General features: G+C 34.3%; 1 long non-coding RNA gene across 1 annotated transcript; it reads right to left on the bottom strand.

The window, feature by feature from the left end:
• Nucleotides 1–1,641: 1,641 nt before the first annotated feature.
• LOC148779071 (uncharacterized) lies at nt 1,642–11,857 on the bottom strand. The gene is made up of 2 exons (XR_016046776.1): nt 11,664–11,857; nt 1,642–1,932 (listed from the first exon to the last, which is right to left on the bottom strand). It is a non-coding gene; the product is annotated as an uncharacterized LOC148779071 (long non-coding RNA).
• Nucleotides 11,858–12,077: the final 220 nt, after the last annotated feature.

Here is a 12,077-nt window from a genome sequence, read left to right as displayed (position 1 = left end):
ACTCTCAAAGCACGTCGACAGTTATACATCATTGTACACTCAAAGCAAGCCAATCACAAGTCGGACAATGCGATACTCTCAAAGCATGTCAATAGTTATACATCATTGGCCTTGCAATACACTCAAAGCATGCCAATCACAAGTCGGACAATGTAATACTCTCAAAGCATGTCGACAATTATACATCATTGGCCATGCAATACACTCAAAGCATGCCAATCACAAGTCAAACAATGCAATACTCTCAAAGCATGTCGACAGTTAGACAACATTGACCATGCAATACACTCAAATCATGCCAATCACAAGTCGGACAATGCAATACTCTCAAAGCATGTCAACAGTTATACATCATTGGCCATGCAATACGCTCAAACCATACCAATCACAAGTCAGACAATGCAATACTCTCAAAGCATGTAAACAGTTATACATCATTGGCCATGTAATACACCCAAAGCATGCCAATCACAAGTTGGACAATACAATACTCTTAAAGCGTGTCTTCAGTTATACATCATTGACCATGCAAAACACTCAAAGCATGCCAATCATAAGTCGGACAATGCAATACTCTCAAAGCATGTCGACAGTTATACATCATTGGCCATGCAATACACTCAAAGCATGCCAACATGTCGACAGTTATACATCATTGGCCATGCAATACACTCAAAGCATGCCAATCACAAGTCGGACAATGTAATACTCTCAAAGCATGTAGACGGTTATACATCACTGGCCATGCAATACACTCAAAGAAGGCCAAGGCCTCTCTCGAACTTACTTGCTTTACGAGCCTCTGTATTTATAAGGTGTGGTGCATATCGAGACAGTTCTGAAAACTTAGCCGATTACTGCTCCACAGTCAATTTCCCTTGTTGCAATTCTATAAACTCCACTTCTTTTTTCTCCTTCACAGAGTCAGGGAAGTACTTCTCATTGAAGGCTTCTAGAAAATTTTCCCAAGGAGGTTTAGCCTCCACTTCTTCCCAGGCCTGCTGAGTTGAACGCCACCAATGTTTGGCGTCCCCTTGTAGCATGAAGGTACCTAGCCTCAACTTCTGCTCATCTGTGCATTGCAAGACTCAAAAGATCTTTGCAACTTGCATCATCCATCTCTCAGCTTTCTCTACTCCACAGTGGACCCCCAAAAGTGGGTGGCCCTGACATCCTAAACTTCTCAATAAAGCTACTATCATACTATCCCAGGCTGGAGGCAGTCGGGGTCGACATATTCTCATTCATTATCTGTGTCATGGCCCTTAAGGTCTTGAAAAACTCACCGAGAGCCTCGGTATTTTCATTACTCAAACTCGCGTCATCAATACGAGTCCTCGGCATCTTGACCTACAACAGGATCACTCCAGTTGCCAAACTAGTCAAAATAATTCAAGAGACAATTCTAAGACTCACTTGGACAAAGATCATATCATGGCTGCTTTGATGCCATAACTATCACGACCCTGCCCCCTGACCCCTATTGTCCCATACCGGAGGGCAACAGGATGTGGGATAGTGATCACAGAGGCCGCGAACGTCACTCAGGTGGGAGTGGCTCAACGCTTAGGATAGGTGGAATCGGAAGCAAACCATAAAAGAAAACTAAAACTCCCACAAAAACATAACAAAATCTAGATAAATTAAAACCATTCATATCCATATGCATTCTCCAAAAGTTATAACTACAATATCCATAATATTACAATCGTCCAAGGCATAGCTGGCCTCCCATCAAAATACATAACTTCAATAACAACAACTGTACAACCGACAACTAACAAACACCTACACAAGAAAAGGGATCCACTTGTCGAGCGCGGGCTTTCCATCTACCAAACACGGTCACCTCCCGCTGCTCTCGATCTGCAGCGGGCTTTCCGTCCACCAAACACGGTCACCTCCTGTCGCTCTCGACCTTCAGCAGCCAATCTATAAGGGTGGAAGCAAAGGAGTGAGCTATAAAGCCCAGTAAGTAGATCACAACATTATGCTTCCCTGCCTATGAGTATTATCACACAACACAGATCAAATTCTAAGCCATGCTCATAAAATAGGAGTCATGCATCACAATTATGTCACAATTATAGGATGATGCTTTTCAAGTACAGCAGGCACAATATAAGACATCTGAATTCACATTTGTTCAATGTTGTAATTATCATTTACATTCACAATGCAAATAATGGACATCACATGAATTAGTAGTTCAGAAAGACCTTTCCTCAGGAGTATCATCATATGCATTCCTCAATATTACTCATTCATCTATAACTAAACATTTTCTACAATATACATACTTATCACAATGGAGCATACTCTTATTTCATAATAAAGCATATTTTCATCCCTTTGTACTCACAAAGTCAAGTAGTGCATTACAGTCCAAGGCATGTACCTTACTGGCATCAACCACACATGCAGGCTCTGCAAGACACTCAAAACGGTGGCCACTCAGATAACAAAATCAGAATATTCACTACCAATGGAGGACCCATTGTGTAGTGGCCAGTATTACAGTATCAGTCAATGCAGTATGCCAAAAGCATACCAAGAAATCATTTATTATCTCATGGTCATGCAATACGCTTAACGCACACCACTCAGTCACTTAACACAGTATGGTCACATAATCAGGCCCTGCATTACCCTCAAAGCATGCACCTCACTAATATTAAACAGTCACATATCTCAGGCAATGAAATACGCTCAAAGCATGCCAAAAAGTCACACAGCTTATCACCTCATGCGTACCTCATGAGAAGCTACATATCCCAGGCAATGTGATAATCACAAGGCATGCCGAGAAATTCCCATATCACTAGAAATGTCATCATGTCATGGCTGTCGTGCAATATGCTTAAAGCACGCCATTATCCAGAATGCTAGTACCATCATTCACACAGAAGGTATCCATTTACATATCACATAAGCTGCACGCTACCATCATTCACATAGTAGGTACCCATTCACATAACACATAAGTTGCACAGTACCATCATTCACACAGTAGGTACCCATACATATAACACATATCACATAAGCAGTATGGTATAAGCATTCACACAGTAGGCACCCATTCACATAACACATAAGTTGCATGGAACCATCATTCACACAGTAGGTACCTATACACATAACACATATCACATAAGCAGCATGGTACCATCATTCACACAGTAGGTACCCATTCATATAACACATAAGCTGTACGGTACCATCATTCACACAGTAGGTACCCATACACATAACACATATCACATAAGCAGCACTGTACCATCATTCACACAGTAGGTACCCATTCATATAACACATAAGCTGCACGCTACCATTACATTTTAATAGTATCACAATGACAATACTATAGTAACAATGACATTGTTTCAGTTAAGCCTTACCGCTCAATTTCCTGGCATCAAGGCAATGACATGAGCTTTCCATTACAGCCATAATCATTGAACTATTCAGAGTTTGAAGACGGTTTTAAAACTAGTTTTCCTCTTATATTTCAAATCAGGGTAGTTTGAAAACAATTGGACCTTATTTGGCCCCTCAAAAGTTTAAAAGAATGAAGATATTTTATCTGAAATCTGTCGTGCAGTGAAAGCAGTGACATGTCTTTAAAATTTACTTCATAACTCTCAATCAAGAAAAAATTACAAAAAGTGCTCAATATGTGAATTTAAGATTACTCATGAACCGTTCAAATGGCAATGGTTTGAAAGAAAATAGACCTCTTTTGGCTAGTCAAAATCCGTGGCGATAGATGTATAAATGCTGAGTTTTATAAAAGCTGTCCATAGTGACATACATATTGTTACAATTAGTCATATAACTCTCAAATTAGGAAGAATTTAGGAAAGTGCTAAACATGTCATCTCAAGATTATTAAAAAATATTTCAAACGGCAGTGGTTTTAAAGAAATAGAATATCATTTCGTTGTTCAAAACTCTTGACATTAGAGACGTCAGTTATGTGTTTTTACCAATACTGTCTACGGTGATCTACTGGCATGTTTTGAAGTATAACTTTACATAAATAAAGAATCAAAGCATTGTCAAAGCATAAAAATCACAATAGACTCATGCATCTTTCAAATGGATGTGATTTCATGTCATTTGGACTCCAATAGGTTTGGCAAAGTCTCAGTACAACAGAAGTGATGTTCCTAGAAATTTGCACAGTCTAATGACTGTGACATATATGCACATTTCACATCATATCTTCCAATCTATCATGAATATCATTTCATCAAACTCCAAATAGACTAAAAAAGATTTCCAATAGGGATGATTTGAAGCAATTCTGAGATCAAATGATTCCACAGTCCAGCCATAAGATACCTCAAAGATCAAAGTATAACTTCTAAAATACACAAGATAATCACATGAAACAAATTCTACCTTAAATTATACCCATAAGAGCATCAACCCACAAAGTTTCAGGCACAATAGAAATCACAATAGTGCACATCATATCATACAAAGGAGCCTAAATTTCTTGAAAACCAGAGCACAAACACATACATGCAATCCTATTCTTCCACAAATATTTCTATACAATCTCATGCTAATTCATGCTTAATTTCAAGATTATTCACACCTAAATCATTCTTCATAGATGCTTGGATTCATGCTTCATACTAAAACACCATATAACATGATCTACTTACCTTGAGCTCTAAACTTGCTCTAAAACTCTTGCACACAGCCACTTCTCCAAGCTCCCCAACATGAAACTCTTAAGTGTTTTAGAGAGAGAGAGAAAGAGAGAGAAAAATGTGGGAGAGAGGGGACCAAAGACCTTGAGTGGGATGAGAAGGGCTCTATTTATAAAAGAGGAAAGGGCAGCAAGTGGCAAGTGTCATTCATGCAAAGCTAAATGACATGCATGAAGAAAGAGAGAAAAAGCATGGAGACATACTGATGTTAGTGCCGCAAGCATAGCAAACCAAATTATTATGAGAGAGAGAGAGAGAGCTCCCTAGACTACCATGCACTCAACCACTCATTCACGGCGGTGACTCTCTTCACACGAGGCATTACACAACCGGCTCTGGTCCATCTCTCTTTACAGTTGGTGCTACGCCTTCTCACACAACCGGCGGTAGCCATGACTTTAGCTGGCAATGCACTTCTCAACTGGTTCTGGACAACTCAACTGGTGTTGGGCTTTCACACAACTCCAATCGGTGCTGGCCTCTCACAAAACTCCAACCGACGCTGGCCTCTTCACACAACTCTAACTGGCGTTGGCCTTTCACACAACTCCAACCAATGCTGGCCTCTTCACACAACTCCAACCGGTGTTGGCCTTTCACACAAATCCAACCGGCGCTGGCCTCTTTACACAACTCCAACCGGCGCTGGCCTTTCACACAACTGCAACCGACGCTGGCCTCTCGCACAACTCCAATCGGCGCTGGCCTCTTCACATAACGCCAACCGGTGCTGGCCTTTCACACAACTCCAACAGGCGCTGCACAACTCAGTCGGGAAAAGTTTGGGTCATTACAGGTAAACCACTAAGGGCTTTCGCAGTGGGTGAGAGACTTTTACGGTGCGCAAGGAGAGTTCCAGCAGTTTACGCACTAGATTTCCCTTCAAAGGGAAGTCGCGACGGAGGGTTTTGGCTAGTCACAGTGCCTTTTCCGGTGAAGTGAATAGACAACTGTGAGTGACCGGGAGTTTCACAACTCTCTATATATTTAACCGTTGTAATTTGAAGGGTTGTGAAGTTTAGATTATCATATATATATATATATATATATATATATATATATATATATATATATATATATATATATATATATATATATATATATATACAAAGATCATGTCAGCCCAAGGCATACTGCTACAGTAAACGCCAACGGCCCAGATTGAATATGGGCCGATCTGATGATTCCGAAAGTCTGATAGTGTTTGAATTTTAATATTGTTTCTACAAATCAGATTGATCTAAAATTTAGAGTGTGTCTACACCAAAAATAGGTGAATCTTATAAAAATAAAAATAAAAAATTTACATGAAAAACATTGATCAAAGTACCCCTATAAAGTTTAAAGGGTATTTTGATCAATTGTTTTTGAGGATTATTTTTTTTTATATTTTTATTAAGTGCGCCTCGATGAGAATAATATTCCCTTAAAATTTCAAGTGATTTGGATTTATAGAAAAAATTAAAATTCAAACATAAAAAGAGGTCGTGATCGTCGATCGGCCCATATTCAAATGGGCCATTGGTGTTTACTGAGGCTTTAAACAATAAAATTTGAGCCTACATTAAAAATTGTACTGGAAGAGGGTTTTTTTTATGCCGTGATATCTTCAAACAGATTATCTCGATATCTAGATACATGGACATGAGAAAAAAATGGATCTTAAGTTTTGGAAATAGTGTATTATGTGACGTATTTTTGGACCGTCAATTTTCAAGATTTCATAGATATGCCATTCTACATTATTTTTTAATCTTTAAACTTTATAAATAAATATGAAAATGTATTTTAAGGCTATCACAAAGATTTCCAATATTGAAACGACATTTCTCAACACTAATTGAAAGTAAGCTCTAATTTGATTTTTTAGAGCTTAGGTTATATACAAACCGCACCCTATTTATATATATATATATATATATATATATATATATATATATATATATATATATATATATATATATATATATAGGAAGATACTACAGAACGCCTATAAGCGAAATTGAACAATGATTTCGCCTACCCTCATCACCATCCAAACTTCATTGCACGGTCACAGTTGTCTGGTAGTGTCCTAATTTTCAATTTTTTTACTAATCGTAATGATCTGAAATTTAGAGCATATGTACATCTTAGTGAGGCGCACCTAATAAAAATATAAAAACAATAATTCGTAAAATATATTTGACCAAAATACCTCTGACTATTTACGAGGGTATTTTAATCAATTTTTATTTTACGAATTTTTATTTTTCATATTTTTATTAAGTGTGTCTCACTAAGATGTACACACACGTCAAATTTCAGGTCATTCCGATTAAGAAAAAAAATGAAAATTGAAAAACTACTAGACAATTGTGACCGTGCGATGAAGTTTGTATGATGATGAGGGTATGTGAAATCACTGTTCATTTTCACCTATAGGCATTTTGAAGTATCTTCATATATATATATATATATATATATTGAAAAAAGATTCTGTCATCCTACTGGTTGATAGCTATAATGTCAGCCAATGGCCCAGATTGAATCTCGGTCAATCAGACGGTCACGACCTTATTTCGTGTTTGAATTTTTATTTTTTTTTCTACAAATCCAAATTACTTGAAATTTGGAGCGTCTATTCTGCAAAAATAGAAGAATCTAATAAAAATATAAAAACAATAATTATCAAAATATAAATTGATCAAAATACCCCTAAAACATTCATTTCAGGGGTATTTTGATCAATTTATATTTTACAAATTATTTGTTTTATATTTTTTTCTTAGGTGTGCCTTGATGAGAAGAATGAACACCTAAAATTTCAAGTGATTTGGATTTATAGAAAAAAATAAAAATTCAAATACGAAATGAGATTGTAACCGTCAGATTAGCGCAGATTGAATCTGGGCCATTAGCTGACACTATAGCATGTGGCCTGACAGAATCCACTCCCATATATATATATATATATATATATATATATATATATATATAGATCTTAACTTATAACTTATAACTAATGTTTACATTATTTTTATAAGTTATAAAAGTTATAATAAATTGTAACTTTTAATTAGAATAAAATATTAAAAATTAATTAATTAATTTAATGGACTTAAAAAACATAACATTAATTCTAGAAACCTACAATATAGTCCAATAAGACCACAATAAAAAACTTCTACTTTTTTCTTCTAGACTATTAAAGCATTAAACCGCCCTTTTAGTTTGTAATGAACATGTCTCTTTCAAATATATAATGAAATATTATATTTATTTTGAATAAATTCTACATTCATGTTGATTTTTTTGAAATAAATTTAACACAAGTTAAGCGAGTAACACAACATAATGCCAATATAAAAATGACACATTGCACTACTACAAGATTAGTTAAAGGGTGTGGTGTCTATAAAGTTGCAACCTTAAACAATCCAATTAAGGCACACCTCTAAATTTTATTATAACATATAATTTTGGTGCAAAATGTTTTTTAGGATTATCTTAAAATCTATTTTTATAGCTCATTATAAAATTTTAAGCTCCAAAAATGGTTAAAATCACGTAGATCTATAAATATATGAAAATATTGAAAATGGACGGTCTAGATACTATGTTGCAAGATACACTACTTCAGGAATTCAAAATTTTTTTTTTTTTTATATTCATACATCTCATTGTCCATATTATCAATTAGAGAATTTTTCAACATAACATTTTCCATTGGATTTTTAAGGTGCATCTGTATTTCTACATTTTAAGGTTGCAACCTTATATTGACTTTTTTCTTAATTAAAAACAAACCTATATATCTATCAAGATCATAATAAAAGAACTTCCGATTTATAATTTTTAAGCAATCTAATGATAATGTCCCTTTAAACTCTATAATGAAAGAATATGTCCACTTTAAATATATTCTACATTCATGTTAATTTCTTTAAATCAATATCATAAGTCGAGTAGGTAGCACAACATAGTGGCACCACAAAAATGATGCTTTCCACTGCCCGAAATAGTAGTTTACTTAAGATTAGAACTTCTTTAAAATAATAACACAAGTTATGCAAGTAACACAATATAGAGCCACCACAAAAATGACCGTACTATATTGTTCTAAACAATAGTTTACTTAATATTAATATTAGTTAAATGTCAACTTTAAATCTTAATAAATTATTTATTCCTTTATAAATATAATATCAACTTATCCGTCAAATTATAAAGCTACTAAGCTACATTTGTTCTGACTCGATGTAAGTTACATAGGTTGTTATTACATATTCTTATAGTATAAAACTTTCACTATTACTTTTTCCTACGTACCTTTAGAGTCACTTATGGTTGATACCTATACTCATCACACAAATTGAGTTGGCAACACAATAAATCAACACCATAAACATAACTCTCTTAAAATGTAGAATTAAGGTGAACTTAAAAAATCCATCGTAAAAGACTATTTTTAAGTTGGAAAACCTTCTAATAGATTATCTCTGTATCGAGACCTATGAATATGAAAAAGAAAACATAATTTGAGTCTAAAAAATAGTGCATCTTATAGCATATTATCTAGACCGTCCATTTTTAATATTTTCATGTTTTATAGATCTAATTGATTTGAAACATTTTCTTAATCTAAAATTTTATAACTAGAGATAAAAATAGATTATCAAGAATATCTTACGAATTTTTTATACCAAAATTATATCTTATGATAAAATTTGATGTTGTACCTTGATGGTTTATGGTTGCAACCTTATATAAACCACACACTTGATAACAACCTTCATTATGTATTTATCACGGCATCTCAGTAAATGAAAAGTGTGCAATATTGAGACGCGATACCGTGATTTTATAATACACAATAATACGTTTTTGTTCGTGGGAATTTAACCCACGCTTACTCACGCTAAAGCCAAAATTTGATGGCTGACGGGCCAAGTTGGGAACATTTAAAAACTTATCATAAGGCTTGCGGTAAATTTAGTATTTTTTAGGGGGGACTTTACGTAAATATTCGTTATATTTCTCATTATTATTGAAATACTTAAAACTAATGATTTAAAAAACGACTCGGTATCCCGAATCAGGCACTCCAAAAAGCCATTCAGATCGGTGAATCGGTGGTTCAGATCGAGAATCGGTTGAATCGGTTGGATTCAGCATTAAAAAATCCAAAAAAAATATTAAAAGTCGTTATAAATGTTGTTTTTTAAGAATCCAATAAGAAAAGGTGATACTAAATTATTAAATTTCATTTTTTTTGCATCAATATGCAAATATTGAGATGTTCTTTCCCTATATGAACTTCTATTAACAATTAAACTTACATCACGCAAAAGAATAATTATAAAATTACCATGGATGAAGTATATAATCATACATGGACTATAATGAAGCATATAAATCGTATTTTTATGACCTAGAACCAAAATGAAAGGTGATGTTGTTCTTCATTTCGGTCACGTTGTTCCCATTCATTGAATTTGTGTGACTATTCATTGACTTGATCTAGGAACGAAACATCCAAATTAGTGGTCACCTGAGTATCTCTGAGTATGAGTGTTTTGTTGCGTTCCTAGCGCAAAATCCCTGAAGCTTGTTTGTTCTTCATGCTCACCTATACTATCATGCTTGCCCTTGCCCTCTTGTTGTTGGATACACAGCTTATACCAGAAATGATATTACATGACTTCGTATTAAAAGAAAAAATTATCTCATATTTCAAATTTGTTGGACAAGTAAAGGGAAAGATGTTCAATTGTCAATGAGATGCAGCCCCCAAAATTTTTGGGTCATCAGAAACATGTTCAAATGGATATAATACTGATACCCAATGCTACTCCAAACACATAAGAGAAAGATACAGATAATTTGATTTTGAAAAAGTATCATGATATTCAATAATATAAGCAGCAAGAAACAACTTTAAAGATAAAATAGGAAGACATGCAGGCATTCTTCAAAGAGAACAAATTGTGGGAAGCCATAAGAACAATATTGGACAACAAGCTGTATCTAGAGAAAATAAATACTTCCAATGTCATAGCCAAAAATGAAATGTTGTAGTAGAAAATGTAGGCCCCTTCTTTCTTCTGAACATGAAAGTGTTAGCCCAATCAACATAGGAAAATTATTTGGGAATACAAAGAATACCACAAAAGCTACTAATAAAATAAGCATTGCAACTTCATTTTAAAAGCAACGCTACATGGTCAAAGCCAATCTACGAATCCCAAACAGAAAAACAAAAAGAAAGAAAAGGAAAATAGATAATGCAACCCATATTGAAAAAATAATTTTGCTTATTTAAAACTTTAAAAGACAAGCAAGAGCAACAGTACAATACACTTTTAGAGTTAGAAATTCATACCTAAAATCTCCATAACCCAGGGAAGCTCATAATAAATCCACAAATAAACAATTGGAAATTGGCTAGAAAACCCCGTAAAAATAACAGCTCACGATGACTACAACTCCACATCAGAAATAATAATAATAAAAAAAATTTAAAAAAAAAAAAAGGTCCCCAAATAAACATCAAGAGAATATGAAAATGAAATACAATAATAACAATGAAAACCCAAACATGATTCAAACAAGAAAAATAAGATTTCATACAATCAGATAATATATAAGGGAAATTCGTAAAAACAAAAAAAAAAAATGAAAAAATCCAACAATCAACCTTATAAGTGTTCATGTACAGAGATCCTCTAAAATAAATTCATAAAAAAAATAAAAAATACAAAACAACAAATCGTGTTAACTGATTGTGGTGAAATCTAGTCTTAACACGAACATTCAAAAAAAAAAATTGGATCAAATCGATGGAGAATGGCCCCATGATTCACGGTTTTGCGGAAATCCTATCCCTCTAAAAACAAATTGTGAATCTCGCTCCCAAAAAAATTTCATAAAACTAAAATACAAAACAACAAATCATAGTACCTGATTTTGATGAAAGCATGTATTATCTCGATCATTCAGCAAAAATAATGGATCAAATGGATGAAAACATGGCCACCAAAGTCTCGAATTGGCGGAAAACCCTAAACCACTAAAAAAAACCCCAAATTTCATTCAAGAAATTCACAATCCGGTATTTTATTGCGTTCAATTCAACCCCAATTGATGTTTTATAGACCTAAAATATGATTCCCTCCATTATTCATTGAGAAAAAACGTATTTTGATAAATTTTTATGCTTCCAGCAGTTTTTTTGCTAAAAAATGGGACGGACATTGTTTTACTATAGCGAGTGGTGTTTTTTCGGTCAAAAGCGCTATTTCGGCTCTAGAAGCTCACAATTTCCTGCATTTCATGATATTCGACATGGGGTGTCCGATTCCCATGTCAACCTGG

Source organism: Amborella trichopoda, chromosome 13 (assembly GCF_054954075.1).
Source record: "Amborella trichopoda isolate Santa Cruz 75 chromosome 13, AtrichopodaSantaCruz75HAP2 v2.0, whole genome shotgun sequence".
Classification (NCBI taxonomy): Eukaryota; Viridiplantae; Streptophyta; class Magnoliopsida; order Amborellales; family Amborellaceae; genus Amborella; species Amborella trichopoda.
Note: the sequence above shows the minus strand (reverse complement) of the source record. Positions and strands in the feature narration are given on the sequence as shown.